General features: G+C 40.8%; 1 protein-coding gene across 2 annotated transcripts in view; it reads right to left on the reverse strand.

Moving 5' to 3' along the window:
- Positions 1-17230, reverse strand: part of LOC128691944 (uncharacterized) — a 176180-nt gene extending 158950 nt beyond the window's left edge. The window contains exon 1 of one of the 2 annotated variants that reach the window (XM_053780933.2): positions 16860-17230. The gene's annotated coding sequence lies outside the window, so the exon portion shown is untranslated. The remainder of the gene's footprint in view (positions 1-16859) is intronic. The other variant, XM_053780932.2, reaches the window with a different exon arrangement.
- Positions 17231-21009: the final 3779 nt, after the last annotated feature.

A 21009-nucleotide genomic window follows, 5' to 3' on the forward strand; every position in this document is an offset into this window, starting at 1 on the left:
GCTGACATACAAGAATATCTGATCGATCATACTACCTCAGATATTCTGGAAACTGCAGCATTAGCAGACAATTACGAGATTTCTCACAAACTTGTACGTACTAAAACACAAAGAAACAAGGTAACTAAAAATTGTCCTAGAAGTTGGCAACCTAAATCAGCTGCTCATTGCCGGCCTGATGTACCTGCTACTGTAACTTCTCGTACCTTTACCAGGAAAACTCACAATCCTGAATCTGTCTCTGTGGTTAGACAGAAATCTGATATCGAGAAGAAGAAAGTTAAATGTACCTATTGTAACAGGAAAGGACATACTAGAGAGTATTGCTATAAGTTAGAAAGAGATACGAGAAACAGTCGTGCGGCTGGCGCCCCCACTCAAGTCTTATCCTCTTCCGTACAACAAAGACACCAAAAGCCTAGCAATGCCTCTGATCCTACTGTTTTAGATAATGTTACTCAGGATAGATGACTAGCGTCAGAAAGTGTATCTGACGAAAAGATTCGTTCAGCGATGAGTCCTTACTTTTCGAGAGATAAAGTAGGATTTGACGAATCACATCTAACTGAGATAATTTCTTTCAGAGACACTGGCAGTTATCTCACGTTATTAAGAGAAGATGTACTGCCCATAACTGACGATACCTATTGCAAGATAGATGTATTGTTAGAAGCCTATGGAGGGGCTGTTATAAAAGTGCCTCTGCACAAAGTTTATATTGAAACAAGCTATTATACTGGTTATATTTCAGTGGGTATATCCAGTGGTGTATTTCCCATCAGGTCAGTGGACTTGTTGATAGGGAACGATATCCTTCATGCTGGTATATGTAAAGAACCATTTGTGATTGATAATACCACTGATGATAATTATGCCATTGAAGCTTGTAGAGAGAAACCTATTTTATTTCCTCTCAGCGCAATTACTAGAGCTATGTCAAAGATACAACAACCATCCTTGTCTCCTGTTGAGTTAGTTGATGACAATGATTTGGGCTTGAATATGTTGTTTAGTGACGCTCTGCGCCCAGGATCATTAACACTGACTCCCCCTGGTCATCAACCTAGTCAGGACACACCTGACGTTAAATTTCTAACTCATGATGATTTAATCAAGGATCAGTTTGTTGATCAGTCACTGGAAAGATTGAGAGATATAGCAGTTACTGAGAGTGAAGCAAAGGATCTCGATAATTGTTACTATTATAATAATGGTGTACTGATGGAGAAAAACACATGTAAGTTGTCAGCTGATAGTGTTTCTAACACAGTCAAGCATCTAGTAGTGTTACCAGTTACATTTCGTGAACAAGCCATTGATTTTGCTCACAATAGTCCCATAGGAGGACATTTGGGTGTCAAGAAGACACTCGGTAAACTGGCAAAACATTTTACTTGGCCTAAAATGAAAGAAACAGTAGCTGATCATGTGCGACGTTGCCACGTGTGTCAAGTGACAGGCAAGCCAGCACACTCGCCTCCACCTGCGCCTCTCATTCCTATCACCGTGCATGGTGAACTATTCTGACGTCTTATTATTGATTGTGTTGGTCCTTTGCCTAGAACCAAACTAGGAAACCAATACTTATTTACTATTATGGACGCTGCAACACGCTATCCTGAAGCTATTCCTATGAGAAAAATTAATGCTCGTGCTATTGTGAGAGCGCTGATGAAATTTTTCTCCCAGGTTGGATTGCCACGAGAGATACAATCAGATCAAGGATCTAATTTCACTTCTAAGATCTTTCGAGAAGCATTATCCCACCTAGGAATAAAGTCTGTACTTTCAACCAGTTATCATCCACAGTCACAAGGTGCTCTAGAGAGATTTCATCAGACACTGAAGTCCATGATGAGAGCTTATTGTGAACATTTTTCTAGAGACTGGGATGAGGGTATACCTTTTCTTCTGTTCGCTATGAGAGAAAGTGAGCAAGAAAGTCTCGGGTTTAGTCCATTTGAACTAATATTCGGACACCAAGTGCGTGGTCCTCTCGCAGTGTTAAAAGACGTGTGGACAGGAAAATCAAATCCATCATTGAGTACTTCACCTCCATTAATGCAGCAACATTTGACAGCCGCTAGAGAGCTAGCTTCGAAAAACCTAGTTTCAGCCCAAGCTAGAATGAAGCAACATTATGACAAGCGTGCTGTCTCTCGTTCTTTTAAAGCACGAGATAAGGTGATGGCTCGGAAATTAGTACCAGGTCATGCTCTACAAGCCAGGTATGATGGTCCCCTGGAAGTAGTGAAAAGGCTTAGCGACGTAAATTATTTGGTACGTACGCCTGGGAAAAAGAAATCTAATCATGTGTACCATGTTAACCAGCTCAAGGCATACTACGCTAGTCCTCTACCTACTACTTCTATTCTTCCTAGTACAGAGGAAGAAAACGTCAGTCTACCTGACATCTCTAGAGGTATAGAGGTGCGTTTAGAAAATTCAGTGACTCTACAGTCACTAGACGATTTTCTTAGTAACCTTGGGATTGATAAAGCTGGTGATATTAAAACCATGATTTTGAATTTCCCTGAATTGTTCGGTGATGTTCCTAAACGTTGTACTCTGGGTGTACATGACGTTGATGTACAGGGAGCATCACCCATTAAGCAATCACCATATAGGATGAGTCCAACAAAGCATAAAGCATTGAGAGAAGAGGTTGATTTTCTGTTGTCTCATGGACTTATTGAGCGCAGTAAAAGTCCATGGGCATCTCCCTGTATTTTAGTGCCTAAACCTGACGGTAGTTTCAGGATGTGCACTGATTACAGGAAAGTGAACTCTGTCACCTTGCCTGATGGTTATCCTCTACCTCGCATTGACGACCTTATTGACCGTGTGTCAGGAGCCCAGTTTGTCAGCCGTTTAGATCTCTTACGAGGCTATTATCAAGTCCCGCTTACTGAACGTGCTCAAGAAATATCTGCTTTTACTGTTCAAGATGGATTGTTTAAGTACCTCGTCACCCACTTCGGCCTATGTAACGCGGCTTCTTCATTCCAGCGTATAATGAACGAGTTGACCCACAACTTAGAAGGAGTAGAAGCCTACCTGGACGACTTAGTTGTGTACAGTGACGAGTGGGAACAGCACTTGACGCATCTCAGAGCATTGTTTGAGAGACTGGCGCTCTACAACTTCACTGTCAACTTAGCTAAATGTAGTTTTGGTCAAGCCAAGATTACCTATCTAGGCTTTTGTATCGGCCAAGGTGAGGTTGCTCCTATTGAGGAAGTATGATAACTGATGCACGCATGAACAAAGATCACTTACTACTCTCAGGTGACTTCAATATAAATCTCCTGCAAGACCAGGACCACACGTTACTGAATTCACAAACACAATGAGTAACTGTATGTTGCTACCAACAGTAACAAAACCTACAAGAGTTACAGAGACTAGTGTTTCCCTACTTGACCACATCTGGACCAACACCATATCCCCTTTAAAATCAGGCATAATTACAGATAATACCACAGACCACTACCCTACTTTCCTCATAACAACTCTTGGTAAATTACCCCAAGACACTACTAAAGTCACCTTCAGACTTCACAATGAGGCAGCCATTAATAACTTCACAACAGCAGTAGCAAACATTGACTGGCACACTGAGTTAGAAATCTATACAGATATTGACGAATGTATTAATAATTTTCTAAAAAAGACCCAATACCTCTATAACAAGCACTGCCCTAAAAAAACTAAACAGATGACAGCTAAGAGACTGAACAGTCCCTGGCTAACACCCAGCATTCTCAAATCCATAAATACAAAACACCAATATGAAAAACAGTACAGAATGGGTCACATAACCAGAGACCAAACAAAACGTTACTCGTCAATCCTAACCAGCCTGATAAGAAGGGCAAAAAAATTGTATTATGAGAACAGATTATCCAACTTACGAGGTGATATAAAAAAGACCTGGAAAACCCTATCAGAAATTCTAGGAACAAAAAAGATATCACGAAATAGCGAAATAAAATTAGCAAAATCAGATGAACCCCAACTCCCACCAACAGAAACAGCAAACAGACTCAATGATTTCTTCTCCACTATAGGACAAAACCTTGCCAATAAAATCCCAAGCTCAGATACCCCACCAAATGACTACCTCACCGGCAACTACCCGAACACACTGTTCCTAGCTCCGACTAACCCATACGAAGTCTCCCTTATTATCAACACACTAAAAAACAAGGCAGGAGATTTAAATACCTTACCACCCTTTATATACAAAAAAGTGTCACAAGTGCTATCACCAATCATTGCAACACTCTTTAACAAATCCATTGAATCCTCCACCTTCCCTACAGTACTCAAAATAGCAAGGGTCACCCCGATCCACAAAGGAGGAGACCAAACAGAGTTGAATAACTATAGGCCAATATCCAACTTACACCCTCTCTCAAAAATCTTCGAAAAATTAATTCATAAACGAATCTACTCCTACCTTATCTCCCAAAACATACTCAACCCCTGCCAATTTGGATTCAGGCCTAATAAAAATACTAATGATGCTATTATACACATGCTAGAACATATATACACTGCAATAGAGAAAAAAGAAGTCCCACTGGGGATCTTCATTGACTTACGTAAAGCTTTTGATACAGTTGACCATGACTTGCTCCACGTAAAATTGTCACACTATGGTATAAGAGGGCACTCCCTCAACTACCTCAAGTCATACCTCAGCAACAGAAGCCAATATGTGTATGCAAATGGGGAAAACTCCTCTGCACAACCAATTACAGTTGGTGTCCCACAGGGAAGTGTCGTTGGCCCTCTTCTCTTTCTCCTATACATAAATGACCTACCAAATGCTTCGCAATTACTCAACCCCACACTATTTGCAGATGACACTACATACGTCTTCTCCCACCCGAGCCCAGTCACGCTAGCCAATATTGTAAATACCGAATTACAGAAAATATCTACCTGGATGAGAACTAACAAACTTACACTAAACAGTGACAAAACCTACATCATTCAGTTTGGTAACAGAGCTACAGATGTCCCTCTTAACATAATGATAAACGGATCACCTATCACAAAGCTAACAGAGGGAAAATTCTTAGGAATCCACCTTGATAATAGACTCAAATTTCATACACATATACAACAAATTTCTAAGAAAATTTCCAAGACTGTAGGCATACTATCGAAGATACGGTACTATGCTCCACAGTCAGCCCTCCTGGCCCTATATCACTCTCTTATTTACCCCTATCTCACCTATGGAATTTGTGCATGGGGCTCAACAACAAGTAACCATCTCAGACCACTAATTACCCAACAAAAGGCTGCAGTTAGAATGATAACAAATTCTCACTATAGGCAGCACACTCCACCAATATTCAATACACTAAACCTCCTCACCATACAAAACATCCATACTTACTACTGCACCTATTACATACATAGAACACTTAACTCTGATATTAACCCTCCCCTCAAACATCTCCTTGCCAACCTCAACAGAACACATGACCATAACACAAGGCACAGATCACTCTTTGATGTTCCTCGTGTCCATCTCACACTATGTAAAAACTCAATGCACATAAAAGGCCCTAAAATCTGGAATTCATTACCTGTAAATATAAAAGAAACACTACCTGTTTATAAATTCAAGTCTCTTCACAAAGATCACTTACTCACCCAAAACCAAATAAATACTGAATAACTGAACCTTATAAATTGTATATCTTAAATGTTTCTCACAATTATATCACATAAATGTTAAACCTAAAACCCAATCTAACTTTATTATTTTTTAAATACACTACCTAACAGAATACTCCATTCTACTGAATGTACAACAATGCATACAACCATATGACCTGTCTTTGTAATACTCACTTGTGCTTTATAGTAACCTGTTTACATTAATGTTTTATCACTGATTTCATCATTGCTTAGTTAATCTTAAGTTAATTTTAAGCCAGCCCGTAATGCTATGCATAGTATAAGTGGCTTTGGCATACTGCTCTTACCTGTATTTGTTGTACCTCTGTATGTGTGCTCAAATTTTTAAATAAATAAATAAATAAATAAAAAAGGTTCGTGCAATTTCTGAATTTCCAGTGCCACAGGATAGGAAAGGAGTACAGAGATTCCTGTGTATGGCAGGATATTATCGCAGGTTCTGTCCAAACTTTTCTCAGATTGCAGCTCCTCTCACTGAGCTTACCAGTAGCAAAGTTCAGTTCACCTGGACTAGAGATTGTTCAGACTCGTTCAATAGGTTGAAGCGCTTGCTATCCTCTGCTCCTGTGTTGAGGAGTCCTAATTTCAATCTTCCCTTCTTTTTACATATAGATGCGAGTGGCTATGCAGTGGGTGCTGTGCTGCTCCAACAATCAACATCCACTGATATTCTCCATCCTATATGTTACTATTCATCTAAGCTTAAACGACACCAGAAAAATTATGCCGCTATTGAGAAAGAGGCTCTAGCTCTTGTGGTGTCCTTGGAACATTTTGACATGTATTTGGGCACTTCTCCATTTAAAATTAACGTTTTTTCTGACCACAATCCACTCACCTACATAAACACTATGAAAAGTAAAAATGCTAGGATCATGAGGTGGGCCCTCAGAATCCAACCTTATTCTATTAGTATAAAACACATAAGTGGTCATTGTAATGTAATTGCTGACGCTCTGTCTCGTCCTTAATAATTATCAGTTACATTAAATTAACGTAATTTTATGCCCAAATACCTTTTGTTACTTGCTATCTCAAATTCAGTAAAGTAACTTAATCCCTCCAGCCCATATTAACTATATATACTCATGTCATGTCTAATTATTATATTTATATATTCACAGTAATGTTGTGTGAGGAGGAGACAAGCTGAGTGTTGAGTGAGTTGTGTGGTGCGGGTGATGTACTGCGTGACGCAACACTGTCCTGTCACAGACCCCCCCCCCTCACTACACACCTTAAGCTGTTTCATACTCAGATGTTCATACTGCCTCGCATTCCACAACCACTACTTAAGAGTGGAATGCAGTCTCCTCCACTATGATCGAGCCTCAACGTGCCCTCCTTGTCAGCGCTATCCTGTCTCTACACTGATGTACATAACCACGAGTATGAAGAGATACGATACTGTGTACTGCCCTAGTACTAGGGACATATCCTAGTGACGGACGCTGTGAAATTGTAGAGGTGCTTGGCACAAGAGAGACTCGTTAATATTGATAATTGTATTGATATGAGTAATCAGAAATAATGTGAAAGACATTAATGCAACTCCTAGTGCGACCCTCTGTCGTGTTGGGGGGGGGGGGTTGCAACCCCTGAATGGGTTACAATGATTATTATGTATATATAATGTATATTACCTTTTCATTTAATTTTATATTGCTTATATTTGCGATAATAGCTAAATCGTAAATGTATGACTTTATATTATTATTTGACTGCTATATTGTTATTTAGCTTATGTTGTTAGGATGTATATAAAATGTGCTCAATTAGTCTTGATTGTCAAACTACTGTAATTATCGCTTGTCGCTCGTTATACTGCCGGCTTCTGAGCTGTGCTGCCCACGGAGCTATCACGTGATCGAGGGGGGGTGTCCTCACCTCTCGTGAAGTAGTCAGTCTGCTGTAGACTCGCTTGCTGGTTGGACAGATTGTCTGTCTCATTATTCTTGTTAGTTCTGTAGAACTTTGTTCACAGAACATTATAAAGACTTAGTGATTTTCGACGTTGTACTGAGGTTGTGTGTCACATAGACACTCTGAGTATCTCAGGTCCTTAGCTATAGCTTCTGACCTAATTTTGTACTGGTTCCTGTGTATTGTCACAGTCACAGTTTTTCCTATGCTGAACATAGATTCAGTATTATGGGAGTTTTGTAACTTGTGGAGGATCTGCAGATGGTCCCTACTTAGTGTCGTTATATTATCTCCTTGTTCCTGATTCTGTGTCGCAGTCGCTTGATATTGCATTGCTATTGGGCTTAGCATTCTTTGTTGTTCAAGCAGACTGTTCGGGTTGCCAGTCGGTCAAGAAGTTAGTTTATTTGAGGACTTTGTCAGTCACTTGTTTAAGTCTTATTCGAGTCTTGAGACATAGCTAACTACTTAAGAGCACTTACACGCATACACACACTTACTTGTACATATTTGTAATATCTTATTAAATATTAATGTACCTGACGGTACTTAAGAATTATAAATGTGATATGTGCTTTCAGCACAATAATATTGAACTCGAGAGATTGATTTTATTTTGATTGCTGTAATTAATTTAATTTGATAATATACCTCTAGACAACTTATAGACTTAATAAATTTATTAAATTTTAATTTCTCTAGTTAGTAGCCTACCAGTTGTAATCCTAAAGCGCTATTGAACCATACTGAATTTTAATGGATAACTGGACAAGGATACTGACTACTTGTTACGAAAACCCAGTAACAGGCTGGATGCTAGAAGGGCAGTCCTTTCTAGTATTCACTGGAGATCTCTAAGCTTTTAGAATCGCATTTTTTGTAACAGTAGCAATATGGTACCATATTATTATTATGGTAGCAATATGGTACCATATTATTATTATGGTAGCAATATGGTACCATATTATTATTATGGTAGCAATATGGTACCATATTATTAATATGGTAACTTAATACATTCAACTGAAGTGAATTTCACTGTTACAGTAAATAACTGTATGTTACAGTAAAGAATATATCTATGTGACTATGTAAATTAATAGTTACTATAATATAAATAAGTACATATTACTGTAAGTTGGTCCTCCTTTTAATGTTAATGTAAATAACTCAGTCTACCATAAGATAAGATTTTCTTTGGATTTTTAAATCTGGAGGGTTAGCCACCGAGGATAACCCAAGAAAGTCAGTGAGTTAACGAGGTACTGTCTGTCTAATTTTCATTGTGGTCGTCAATCTTGTGCCCCAGGATGCCACCCAGACAAATCCACTAATACCCAGGCACCTACCTGCTTGGTAGGTGAATGGGACACCAGGTGTAAGGAAACGCCCCTAAAGTTTCTACCCTTGCCAGGCCATGTGTCACCCTTTTTAATAATATATCTTCCTGTGGCCTAGCTGGCAAAGTTCTCACTTCACACACTGAGGGTCTGGCTTTGATTCACTGTGGAAGTGGAAACTTTTGATGCATTTCCTTACACCCTTTGTCTTGCTCACCTAGCAAGTAGGTACCTGGGTGTTAGTCAACTGGTGTGGGTTACATCCAAGGGGACAAAATTAGGATTACAATGGAAATAAGACAGAATCCCTCGATAATGCACAGACTTTCTTGGGTTATTCTGGGTGGCTAACCCTCTGGGGTTAAAAATCCAAACAAAATCTTATCTTAACTGATTTTCACCCAGTTGAGTTACTTAGTTGTTTTAAGGTTTAAATAATATGATATTACAAGGAGCACAATTAAGTCACTGAGTTTTTTTGTGTTACTCTGGTGGTTAATGTACATGTTACTATGTATGATAATTTTTGTGTTACTCTGGTGGTTAATGTACATGTTACTATGTATGATAATTTTTGTGTTACTCTGGTGGTTAATGTACATGTTACTATGTATGATAATTTTTGTGTTACTCTGGTGGTTAATGTACATGTTACTATGTATGATAATTTTTGTGTTACTCTGGTGGTTAATGTACATGTTACTATGTATGATAATTTTTGTGTTACTCTGATGGTTAATGTACATGTTACTATGTATGATAATTTGTTTAAGTGTATTTATGTGTACTTGTAACTAAATAAACTTATTAACTTATTAGGTTATTCTTGGTTAAATAATGAACCTTGTATATGAATGTTCTGCCAACAATATTGTTTATTATGTAACATAAACCTTAAAACTTACTAACTTAAACCTGCTGCTGCCTCACCACCTAACACCTGCTGCTGCTGCCTCACCACCTAACACCTGCTGCTGCTGCCTCACCACCTAACACCTGCTGCTGCTGCCTCACCACCTAACACCTGCTGCTGCTGCCTCACCACCTAACACCTGCTGCTGCTGCCTCACCACCTAACACCTGCTGCTGCTGCCTCACCACCTAACACCTGCTGCTGCTGCTTCACCACCTAACACCTGCTGCTGCTGCCTCACCACCTAACACCTGCTGCTGCTGCCTCACCACCTAACACCTGCTGCTGCTGCCTCACCACCTAACACCTGCTGCTGCTGCCTCACTACCTAACACCTGCTGCTGCTGCCTCACCACCTAACACCTGCTGCTGCTGCCTCACCACCCAACATCTGCTGCTGCTGCCTCACCACCTAACACCTGCTGCTGCTGACTCACCACCTAAAACCTGCTGCTGCTGCCTCACCACCTAACACCTGCTGTTGCTGCTGCCTCACCACCTAACACCGGCTGTTGCTGCTGCCTCACCACCTAACACCGGCTGTTGCTGCTGCCTCACCACCTAACGCCTGCTGCTGCTGCCTCATCACCTAACACCTGCTGCTGCTGCTGCTGCATCACCACCTAACACCTGCTGCTGCTGCTGCTGCTGCCGCCTCACCACCCAACATCTGCTGCTGCCTCACCACCTAACACCTGCTGCTGCCTGAGCACCTGACACAGTCAACACCTGAGCACCTAACACCCGACACAGTCAACACCTGAGCACCTAACACCTGACACAGTCAACACCTGAGCACTTAACACCTGACACAGTCAACACCTGAGCACCTAAGACCTGACACAGTCAACACCTGAGCACCAGACACAGTCAACACCTGGGCACCTAACACCTGACACAAGTCAACACCTGACCACCTGACAGTCAACACCTGAGCACCTGACACAGTCAACACCTGAGCACCTAACACAGTCAACACCTGAGCACCTAACACCTGACACAGTCAACAAGACACAGATATAATCATGTCTGGCACCTTAATACACTATATTTCAAGGGTCAAACTCTCTCTATGTATCATCTAGCACATGAATGTTGTATTGTAATAAATTCAAATTCAAAGTTTATTCTCTATAAGGATTACAATGTTGAATTTACAGAATTTGGTTATTGTGTGCTTTACATGTAGTTAAATAATGATTACAGAGTGTACCACTAGAACACCTAGCATGGCTAGGCATTTCGGGCAGACTTAGTTTAATTCTTTATTTTAAAATATTACAAATTATGGGGTAAGTTGGTATTATGGCTAAGTGACTAAGTAAAAGTTTGAGAGTTTAGCAATGTGAATGCTTTTGTTTTGGCACAGTACATAGTTTCAGTATTGGAGTATCATAGGATTCATTATTTTAAGATTGAGATTAATATTTCTGTTTATGGTCAAATGGGCGAGCGAGTGTAAGTGTTAACCACTAGGTGGTACTCGTTTAGTTAGGTGATGGGGTGTATCAGGGAGATAAGATGTTTTCTAATGGTAGTTTTAAAGGTGTTGAATGTGTGTGCAGTTCTAGAGTTCTCAGGTAGGGTGTTCCAGATTTTAGGGCCTTTGACATACATTGAATTTTTGTAAAGGCTTAGTCGGACACGGGGAACGTTGCAGAGATGTTTGTGTCTGGTGTTATGCCTGTGGGTTCTGTCACAACTATCAAGAAAGCATTTTAGGTCAAGGTTGATATTGGAGTTTAAGGTCCTGTAGATGTAGATTGCACAGTAGTAAGTGTGGATGTACTGAACAGGGAGTAAGTTTAGATCTATGAAAAGTGGGGGGGTGTGTTGCCAGGAATGGGATTTAGTGATTATTCTTACTGCAGCTTTTTGTTGGGTTATTATTGGCTTTAGGTGTGTTGCTGCAGTTGATCCCCAAGCACAAATAGCATAGGTGAGGTATGGATAAATAAGCGAGTGGCATAGTGTGAGAAGGGCATTTTTCAGCACGTAGTATCGTATCTTGGAGAGGATCCCAACCGTTTTGGATACTTTTTTGGTTATGTGTTGGATATGGGTGCTGAAATTCAGGTTGTTGTCAAGGTATAGGCCTAGGAATTTGCCCTCATTATGTCTGGTAATTAGAGTGTTGTCGATCTTAATGTTAATTTGTGCATCTACTGCTCTGCTACCAAACATAATATAGTAGGTTTTGTCAGTGTTAAGCGTAAGTTTATTGGCTGTCATCCAAGTCGATATTTTGATCAGCTCCTCGTTAACAATGGTGTTGAGGGTGGCAAGATTAGGGTGAGAGATGACATAAGTCGTGTCGTCAGCAAAGAGAATGGGTTTCAGGTGTTGGGATATGTTTGGAAGTTCATTGACGTATATGAGGAAGAGCAGGGGACCAAGGACACTTCCCTGCGGAACTCCAGTATCAAGTGGCCGTGTTGTTGATGCTGTGTCTCTAATGGTAACATACTGATACCTATTAGTAAGGTAAGATTTGAAATAAGCAAGCGCATGGCCTCTTATACCATAATGGCCAAGTTTGTGGAGTAGGATGTCATGGTCTACTGTGTCAAAAGCTTTTCTTAGGTCAATAAAAATTCCTAGTGGATATTCCTTATTTTCCAATGCTGTGTAAAGCAGATCTACCATTTTTATGATTGCATCATTAGTGCTTTTATTTTTCCTGAATCCAAATTGGCAGGGGTTGAGTATGTTTTGTGCTGTTATAAATGAATATAGTCTCCTGTGCAAGAGTTCCTCGAAGATTTTGGATAGCAATGGTAAGTTTGATATTGGCCGATAGTTATTTAAGTCTATAGGGTCACCACCTTTATGTATTGGTGTAACACTTGCCATCTTGAGTAGTTTTGGGAAGGTGCTAGTTTCTAGTGACTTGTTAAGAAGTAATGAAATAGCATGCGAAAGGATATGGGCCGCTCGCTTGTACAGTAATGGTGGGACATGAGACAGATTCCCCGAATTATTTTTAAGTGACTTTATAATCTCGGTGACTTCCGAGGGCTCAGTTGGTGCAAGAAAGAAGGAATTTGGGAAATTCCCATCTAGGTAGTCCCCAGCATGGGCATTGGTATGTGGGATTTTATTGGCGAGATTAGTTCCTATAGTTGAGAAGAAGTCGTTTATCTTGTTAGCTGTGTCAGTGGGATGTAGTGGTGTTTAATTAGGTTTAGTTAGGACAATATTCTTGTTTTTTTTTCAGTTTGTGGGTCCCTAGAACCTGAGAGAGTGTTTTCCAGGTCTTTTTTATATCTCCTCTAGTGTCTGTGAATCTACTGGAGTAGTATAGTTGTTTGGCTTTCTTTATCACTTTGGTGAGAACTGATGAATAGTGTTTAAGAATATCTTTGCGTATTAAGCCCTGTCTATATTGCTTTTCATATTGGTGTTTCTTGTCAATGGATTTCAGAATGGTGCTGATTAGCCATGGGCAACCAAGCTGTTTGTTTGTGATCTGTTTCGTTTTTATAGGACAATGTTTGTTGTATAGTCTAAGTAATTTGTTAAGAAAAATGTCTGTCCAGTCATCAATACCATTGGCCTTGGAGAATTCTGTAGGCCAGTCAACAGTCTCTAGGTCAGCTGTGAACTTCCTTATTGAGGCCTCGTCATGGAGTCTAAATGAGACTTTGTTGTATTCAAGTGGTGGTTTACTAATGTTTGTCAGGAGGAAGGTAGGGTAGTGGTCTGTAGTGCTATCTGTGATTATCCCTGATTTAAGGGGGGCTAGTATATTGGTCCATATGTGGTCTATTATGGTTGCACCTGTCTCAGTGAGCCTGGTTGGTTTAGTTATTGTTGGTATGAGAAGTGTGTTGTTCATATTGTTGATGAAATCAGTTACAGGCTGATCATCTAGTATGCCAAGGTTGATGCTGAAGTCTCCAGCTAAGAGGAGGTGCTTATTCATTTGTCTGTTTGTTACTAGTGACTTTAATTTCTCACTGAAATTTGGGATGTTTGTGAGAGGTATCCGGTAAATGGCACCGATTGTTATAGGTGTCTTAAGGTTTTTTACAGTAAAATTAGCAAAAATGTATTCCCCATATTCATCACTAAAGCAAGTGGTGCTAATGCAAGATAATTGGTTAGAGTAATAGATTGCAATACCACCCCCAACTTGGTTTTGTCTGTAGTTGTGAATTGCTGTGTATCCTGGTAGAGGGTAGATATCTGTTGTGTCCTGCTTAAGCCAGGTCTCAGTAAGAATAATGCAGGAGAAGGGTGTCTTTAGTGATTCAAGGAGTGCCAGGAGGTCATCATAGTGTTTGCTTAAGGACCTGATGTTGTAGTTAAGTACTGATAGACTTTTAGCATTGTTTAGGATAGTCCTGGCTTACACAAATAACCCGCACATAAAAGAGAGAAGCTTACGACGACGTTTCGGTCCGACTTGGACCATTGACAAAGTCACACTGCTTCTCTCTTTTATGTGCTGGTTATTTGTGTATCGTTCCAGTCACAGTATTGTGCCTTTTTGTTATTTATAGTGCTGGCTTGTGATGCTGTGTAATAAAGGCAGTTACTTTCCAATAGGTTTTGATTGGGTGTCAGATTATGGAGGTTTAGATCAGGGTCAACGTGATCAATCATCTTCTAGGTTTAAATTATGGTTATTTATATCCTGAGTTGTGTGTTGAGTTCTAGTACTGATATCTGTAGTGGTGGGAAGTTTGGATAAGTATATAGCTAGAGTATTTTGGTCATATAGAGTACAGTCACTACTACACAATGAAGTTGATGTTGTCTATGTGTTGTGCTGGAATGAACTAAAGTACAACTAGGTATAAACTAGTAATATAAAAATACAAATTAAAAATAGAACAAGACTCTCACTTGTAATTGCACTAAGGTCTAATATAATGACTTTTGTGGAGTCTATGTTTTGAGCTAGAATGAGCTATAGTACAACTAGATTTAATCTAATAATATAAAAATGGCACAAGACTCTCAATTGTAATTGCACTAAGGTCTTATATAAGTTGTTTACAAGAATTAGAGTATAACTAGATTTAAATTGACAGGATAAAATACACAAGTTAAGGTTGCAAAAGAATAAAAAAAAATATATAAAAATGAAAATGGCAATGACTTGGTTATAATATGCTAGTAGGATGGTAGACAGGATAATATAAAAGTTGTAGTTGAAAATACTAGTTTAAAAAAGTATAGAATAAAAATGGTCAATAAAAGAAGTTTACAATAAGTTTGATCAATATAGTTTAAAGCAAAATTGGGCAATAATAGGGATTTTAGAATAAAATTGGGCAATTGAGTATTTCTTAAAGTGAGGTAGAATTATTGAGGACTAGTTATGGCTAGTTTATAATAAAATAAGATGGAACAGTGATGCGGTAAGTTGTAAAAAAGGAGATAGATTCTGTAGATATTAAACACAATTAAGACTGAGGTAGAATGGTCGTTGAATACAACAATGACAATCAAAAGTAGTTGGGGTATTAGAATTTTAGGGGGGCACAAGTTTATGACAATATAACACTAACGGTGGACTGTGGGTATTATCTGCACTTTACTCTGATTCTGTTAGTCCAGCCTCACTTAGGAATGTTTTAAGGTCATGTTCTGTAGAGATGAAGTATCTCTTCCCAGTGGGCTGTTTCCTAACTGCGATTTTTCCATCCCTCACAAAGCACTGGTGGATTTTTTGGGCATAGCGTAATTTTCTTAGCCGATAAAGAAGGTTTTGTCTTTTTTGGTAAGGCAGTCATTGTAAACATCAGTTTTCATAGAAATAGATGTTTTTAGTAGGTTGTTTCTTTGTAGGCTAGTTTAGAATTTTAACAGCACTGTTTTTTTACCTGCTTGGTAGCCCATCAGTTTGCAATCCTTTAGGTCATCACTACATATGTTAAGGCGAAGGTGGTTCTTGGTAAGCTGTAGGGTGGTCTCCATGCAGGTCTCTTGGGTGACTGTGGGTGGGAGATGTTTGCTGTTAACTACAACAGCGTCAGATAGCTGTTGTTGGTCATTATGGTCTTGGAAGTTGGTTATGACATTGGCAAGTTGTTGGTCCACTCTTGATCTTTCCTCTGTAATGTTGGTAGTAAGTAGGGTGACTTGGTCTTTTAGAGTGTTGATGGTGTCTAGGGACTGGGTGCGGGTGTTGCTTTTTTGTTGTTCTAGAGTGTCTAGTTTATGTTCTAGAGCAGTGATCTTGTTGAGGTAATCTGCATTGCTAGCTTTTAGTTCTTGCATTTCTTGAGTTAGTTTGGTGATCGTTTGGTTCTGAATCATAAGGAGTTTAGCTATTTCTGGGTCGGTGATCTTCTTGACATCAAATACTGGGAAGGAGTTATCTTGGACTGTGGCGGCGGCCATGTTTGTTGTTGTCTGTCGTGTGTTGTGGTGATGCCGGTGGGTGATGAGGGTTGTGTCCTGGCTGGCAGTACCACAAGTTTTCCTCGTGTTATTACTGCTCTCACCTTTGATGTTAGGAGTCCTTAGCTGGTTACTGGATCTTCATTTATTGCTCTGACCCTTGTCCATTGGCTGTGGCTTCGGGTGAATAGTAGGCGATGGGTGATGGGTGAATGTTGTGGAGTATCACTTCAGTGGCAGTGGGGTAGGAGTTGTTACTCACCTGTTAGACACCACAGTTGTTACTCACCTGTGTTAGACACCACAGTTGTTACTCACCTGTGTTAGACACCACAGTTGTTACTCACCTGTGTTAGACACCACAGTTGTTACTCACCTGTGTTAGACACCACAGTTGTTACTCACCTGTGTTAGACACCACAGTTGTTACTCACCTGTGTTAGACACCACAGTTGTTACTCACCCCTGTTAGACACCACAGTTGTTACTCACCTGTGTTAGACACCACAGTTGTTACTCACCTGTGTTAGACACCACAGTTGTTACTCACCTGTGTTAGACACCACAGTTGTTACTCACCTGTGTTAGACACCACAGTTGTTACTCACCTGTGTTAGACACCACAAACACTGTTTATTGTTCACTTTATCTCACTCATCCACCAACAACTTCTTCTTCTTCTTCTTTGTTGGGTTTATAAGGGCCACTGACAGCACACGCTGTATCCAGCTTCTCCATGGTACCACAAAATTGTTGTCCAATGCTGGACGATGACAGAAAAGAAACAAAAGTTCCTTTGTAAATAGAGATAGAAACTTGAAGATTCCAATTACATCCGGTGGACGCCCTTGCCAAGCCCCAGCAGAGGGGGATGCCCTTGCCAAGCCCTAGCAGAGAGGGATGCCCTTGCCAAGTCCCAGCAGAGAGGGACGCCCTTGCCAAGCCCCAGCAGAGGGGGACGCCCTTGCCAAGCCCCAGCAGAGAGACGCCCTTGCCAAGCCCCAGCAGAGAGAGACGCCCTTGTCAAGCCCCAGCAGAGAGGGACGCCCTTGCCAAGCCCCAGCAGAGAGGGATGCCCTTGCCAAGCCCCAGCAGAGGGGGACGCCCTTGCCAAGCCCCAGCAGAGAGACGCCCTTGCCAAGCCCCAGCAGAGAGAGACGCCCTTGTCAAGCCCCAGCAGAGAGGGACGCCCTTGCCAAGCCCCAGCAGAGAGAGACGCCCTTGTCAAGCCCCAGCAGAGAGGGACGCCCTTGCCTAGCCCCAGCAGAGAGGGACGCCCTTGTCAAGCCTCAGCAGAGAGGGACGCCCTTGCCAAGCCCCAGCAAAGAGGGACGCTCTTGCCAAGCCCCAGCAGAGAGGGACGCCCTTGCCAAGTCCCAGCAGAGAGGGACGCTCTTGCCAAGCCCCAGCAGAGAGGGACGCCCACACTCCCACCAGAGTTCAGTAACCGACTCCCCAACAAAGACCGTTAAAGAATTTCATGCAGAGTGGAAAATATGGAGCTGGCTAAAGTAAGCCGATGGGGCTAAATATATGAGGACAAGCATCCCAGTGAGAATGGGGAAAATTGTCACTGATACTCAGGCGAGAGAGAGACGTCCACACCCGACGAAGGTTGGCGCAGAAGTCCATCACAGCCATCCACCAGCAACACAAGTTCTTCGTCTTTGATGGGTTTATAAGTGTCACTAACAACTTATTCAGTATCGACTCCGGCTTCACGATGTTCCACTCCGTCTTTATGATGTTCCACTCCGGCTTCCCGATGATCCACTCCGGCTTCACGATGTTCCACTATGGCTTCACGATGTTCCACTCCGGCTTCCCGATGTTCCACTCCGGCTTCCCGATGTTCCACTCCGGCTTCACGATGTTCCACTCCGGCTTCCCAATACAATACTTTATTTGGACGTTAAAAATAGTTGTACAAGGATTTATAGTAGTTGGGTGTACATGCCAAAAGCCTCTTGTATGCACAGCATTATGGGCAGGCTTTAACTTAACTTAAAATTAACTAACCAATGGCTGATTCAGTGGTAAAAATTACCATAAACAATTTACAATATGAAGTACAATTGAGTATTTGAAACAATGAAGTTTGAACATTTCGATTTTGATGCATTATAATTGTGAATTTGTGGCATTACAGTGTATAACATAACAAGATGATCAATTTGTGGCATTTATTTATTTATTTAGTAATTTGAACATACATACAGAGGTACAAAAAATACAGGTAAGAGCAGCATGCCAAAGCCACTTATATGCATAGCATTACGGGCTGGCTTAAAATTAACTTAAGATTAACTAAGCAATGATGTAATTAGTGATAAAACATTATTGTAAACAGATAACTATAAAGCACAAATGAGTATTACAAAGACAGGTCATATGGTTGCATGCATTGCTGTACATTCAGTAGAATGGAGTATTCTGTTAGGTAGTGTATTTAAAAAATAATAAAGTTAGATTGGGTTTCAGATTTAACATTTATGTGATGTAATTGTGAGAAACATTTAAGATATACAATTTATAAGGTTCAGTTATTCAATATTTATTTGGTTTTGGGTGAGTAAGTGATCTTTGAGAAGAGACTTGAATTTATAAACAGGTAGTGTTTCTTTTATATTTACAGGTAATGAATTCCAGATTTTAGGGCCTTTTATGTGCATTGAGTTTTTGCATAGCGTGAGATGGACACGAGGAACATCAAAGAGTGATCTGTGCCTTGTGTTATGGTCATGTGTTCTGTTGAGGTTGGCAAGGAGATGTTTGACGGGAGGGTTAATATCAGAGTTAAGTGTTCTATGTATGTAATAGGTGCAATAATAAGTATGGATGTTTTGGATGGTGAGTAGGTTTAGTGGTTTGAATATTGGTGGAGTGTGCTGCCTGTAGTGGGAATTTGTTATCATTCTGACTGCAGCCTTTTGTTGGTTAATTAGTGGTCTGAGATGGTTAATTGTTGTTGAGCCCCATGCACAAATTCCATAGGTGAGATAGGGGTAAATAAGAGAGTGATATAGGGCCAGGAGGGCTGACTGTGGAACATAGTACCTCAACTTCGATAGTATGCCTACAGTCTTCGAAATTTTCTTAGAAATTTGTTGTATATGTGTATGAAATTTGAGTCTATTATCAAGGTGGATTCCTAAGAATTTTCCCTCTGTTAGCTTTGTGATAGGTGATCCGTTTATCTTTATGTTAAGAGACACATCTGTAGCTCTGTTACCAAACTGAATGAAGTAGGTTTTGTCTATGTTTAGTGTAAGTTTATTGGTCCTCATCCAGGTAGATATTTTCTGTAATTTGGTATTTACAGTATTGGCTAGCATGACTGGGCTCGGGTGAGAGAAGACGTATGTAGTGTCATCTGCAAATAGTGTGGGTTTGAGTAATTGCGAAGCATTTTGTAGGTCATTTATGTATAGGAGAAAGAGAAGAGGGCCAAGGACACTTCCCTGTGGGGCACCAACTGTAATTGGTTGTGCGGAAGAGTTTGCCCCATTTGTGTACACATTGGCTTCTGTTGCTGAGGTACGACTTTAGGTAGTTGAGGGAGTGCCCTCTTATACAGTAGTGCGACAATTTTATGTGGAGCAAGTCATGGTCAACTGTATCAAAAGCTTTACGTAAGTCAATGAAGATCCCCAGTGTGACTTCTTTTTTCTCTATTGCAGTGCATATATGTTCTAGCATGTGTATAATAGCATCATTAGTATTTTTATTAGGCCTGAATCCAAATTGGCTGGGGTTGAGTATGTTTTGGGAGATGAGGTAGGAGTAGATTCGTCTATGAATTAATTTTTCGAAGATTTTTGAGAGAGGGTGCAAGTTGGATATTGTCCTATAGTTATTCAACTCAGTTTGGTCTCCTCCTTTATGGATCGGGGTGACCCTTGCTATTTTGAGAACTGTAGGGAAGGTGGAGGATTCAATGAATTTGTTAAAGAGAGTTGCAATGATTACCTGGAGTTTACCTGGAGAGAGTTTCGGGGGTCAACGCCCCCGCGGCCCGGTCTGTGACCAGGCCTCCTGGTGGATCAGAGCCTGATTAACCAGGCTGTTGCTGCTGGCTGCACGCAAACCAACGTACGAGCCACAGCCCGGCTGGTCAGGAACTGACTTTAGGTGCTTGTCCAGTGCCAGCTTGAAGACTGCCAGGGGTCTGTTGGTAATCCCCCTTATGTATGCTGGGAGGCAGTTGAACAGTCTCGGGCCCCTGACACTTATTGTATTGTCTCTTAACGTGCTAGTGACACCCCTGCTTTTCATTGGGAGGATGTTGCATCGTCTTCCAAGTCTTTTGCTTTCGTAGTGAGTGATTTTCGTGCGCAAGTTCGGTACTAGTCCCTCTAGGATTTTCCAGGTGTATATAATCATGTATCTCTCCCGCCTGTGTTCCAGGGAATACAGGTTTAGGAACCTCAAACGCTCCCAGTAATTGAGGTGTTTTATCTCCGTTATGCGCGCTGTGAAGGTTCTCTGTACATTTTCTAGGTCAGCAATTTCACCTGCCTTGAAAGGTGCTCTTAGTGTGCAGCAATATACCAGCCTAGATAGAACAAGTGACCTGAAGAGTGTCATCATGGGCTTGGCCTCCCTAGTTTTGAAGGTTCTCATTATCCATCCTGTCATTTTTCTAGCAGATGCGATTGATACAATGTTATGGTCCTTGAAGGTGAGATCCTCCGACATGATCACTCCCAGGTCTTTGACGTTGGTGTTTCGCTCTACTTTGTGGCCAGAATTTGTTTT

This window comes from Cherax quadricarinatus, chromosome 75 (genome assembly GCF_038502225.1).
Source record: "Cherax quadricarinatus isolate ZL_2023a chromosome 75, ASM3850222v1, whole genome shotgun sequence".
Lineage (NCBI taxonomy): Eukaryota > Metazoa > Arthropoda > Malacostraca > Decapoda > Parastacidae > Cherax > Cherax quadricarinatus.